This window comes from Aplysia californica, unplaced genomic scaffold (genome assembly GCF_000002075.1).
Source record: "Aplysia californica isolate F4 #8 unplaced genomic scaffold, AplCal3.0 scaffold00091, whole genome shotgun sequence".
Classification (NCBI taxonomy): Eukaryota; Metazoa; Mollusca; class Gastropoda; order Aplysiida; family Aplysiidae; genus Aplysia; species Aplysia californica.
This window is the reverse complement of record NW_004797361.1, coordinates 292752-294630: the sequence shown is the minus strand read 5'-3', so window position 1 is coordinate 294630 and position 1879 is coordinate 292752. Positions and strand designations below refer to the sequence as shown.

The following is a 1879-nucleotide window of genomic DNA, read 5'->3' as shown; positions in this document are numbered from 1 at the left end:
TGTGTGTGTGTGTGTGTGTGTGTGTGTGTGTGTGTGTGTGTGCCGGATGGGGGCTTGAAAGAACAACAATATGGTTTTTGTTTTTAGAACCGACTTCTGAAACCGCATCCAGTAAGATCTACGGTGTACAAGTATATTTTTTCTCTTTTGTGTCTAGTGGATAAAGCAGATCCCAGAGTCTAGAAGACTAGAGCTTATTATTCTGTCTTCAGCCTCGTCCTTAGAATCTAATTATACCTTTATTTAAAGCCAAACATTAACTGCGTCTATGAATGTAGTTTATAAAATAAGTTAGTGGGTTTAACGCCCCTATCCCCATTACTGGGTTATTTAGGAGATAGGACCTCTGAATCTAACGTCACAAAAGGGCTAAGAGCTTTGAAAATTTTACAAAACGACTCGAGTCCAAAAATGCCCAGTCTAGGAATCGAACCTGGGTCATTCACTCTGTAGTCCAGCATGATATCGACTGAACTTACATATACCGTTTGAGGGTCAATGCCTGGGCCAGTTTTGTGACTCAACTATGACGCAATCTCTGAAGTTGTTTTCCTACCACCTGCTTATCTCTATGACATACACATAGGTCATTAGCGTCTTAATGCCCGTTCAGTCTATCCGTTCTTATCTTCAAACAGCAATCTTGCTGACGTTGATTGTGTAATGGTTATCATAATATGTCCATTGCTGTTGCTGTCGAAAGAAATGAGCTCGATTCCCTCGTGGAGGAAGCTTATTTAAAGGGCATCTCCATTTTTCGTCTGAGATACTGTGTCTCAATCAGCCCGGCTAAACCCTAACAGTAAATTTCGAAGAAGCCCTCCTCTTACACCATCTGAATTGTGTCAATTAGGGGGGGGGGGGGTTGTCCTTTGGGGGTTGGGGTGAGAGGAGGACATAAATCATGAATAATGTCTCAATGAAATAGCTTCGACTAACATATGGACAACGCATGGACACAGCTTTTCTAAAGGGTAAGGATAAGACAGGCAGATGACACCTGTACGTTCATTTAATTTAAGTACGAATCGTATAACGGTTAGCATACTCTTTGTAGAATTATTCTGTAAGGTAAGTTTTCAACATAGACTTGTGTAAATCTCTTGATCCTGATTTGAAATCCTTAAGAGGAGAAAGTTTAATTTGGGTGTGTATTCTTGTGTTGGCTCTCCGTTAACGTAATTCAGTTCTACTGGGAATGGTTTTTACAGCAAATGTTCTTTTTCTTGATTTGATTCATTTTGTTGAAGGATTTTGACCCCAGGTAAAGGGTGACAGTAAACTTTATCCCTTCATTCGGAAATTACTTGACCAAGTAAGTCGGCACATTCAAAGTCTTCACTCTCCATTGGACCACACCCTAGTCACCAAGAAGATATGCGAGAAAGACATTTTAAACTTTTTTCAAGATTGGGAACATGGGGAAAAAAAGGTGGGGGGGGGGGGGTGCGAATTTGGTTTCACTAGAAATGAGAAATAGAGCTAAAGCTCCTCTGTGGTCGAGTAGAGAAGCAAAAAACCAACACCAAAAATAAACTGGCCGTGTGTTCCCAGGCCGAGCTGAAAGATCTCCGCACTCTGGAGAGATTCCATTGCTTCAAGGCCTAATGGATATCGTTCGGCAAATATCTCTGTCTTGGGGAAAAACTCGAGAGTCGAGAGCTAGCTGAAGGGGAGGGCAGAAACTCACGTTATGTGATATTACTTTTCTGATTAGCGGTCTCGTGGCTGTTTGCGAGACGTTTGGAGGGTTAGCCTGAGAATGTGATGGGCTGTTTAGAAAGTGTTTGACCGAGCTGCTGTGAGATTGGAGTGTCAAATGTCGGAGGTAAAAAAAGTTATGGAGACGTGTGTGTGTGATTGTGTGTGTGTGTGTGTG

The 1879-nt window shown here is 41.9% G+C and overlaps 1 long non-coding RNA gene across 1 annotated transcript in view; it reads left to right on the top strand.

The window, feature by feature from the left end:
- Positions 1 to 1879, top strand: part of LOC106011334 — a 20482-nt gene that overhangs the window by 7937 nt on the left and 10666 nt on the right. The window lies entirely within an intron of this gene.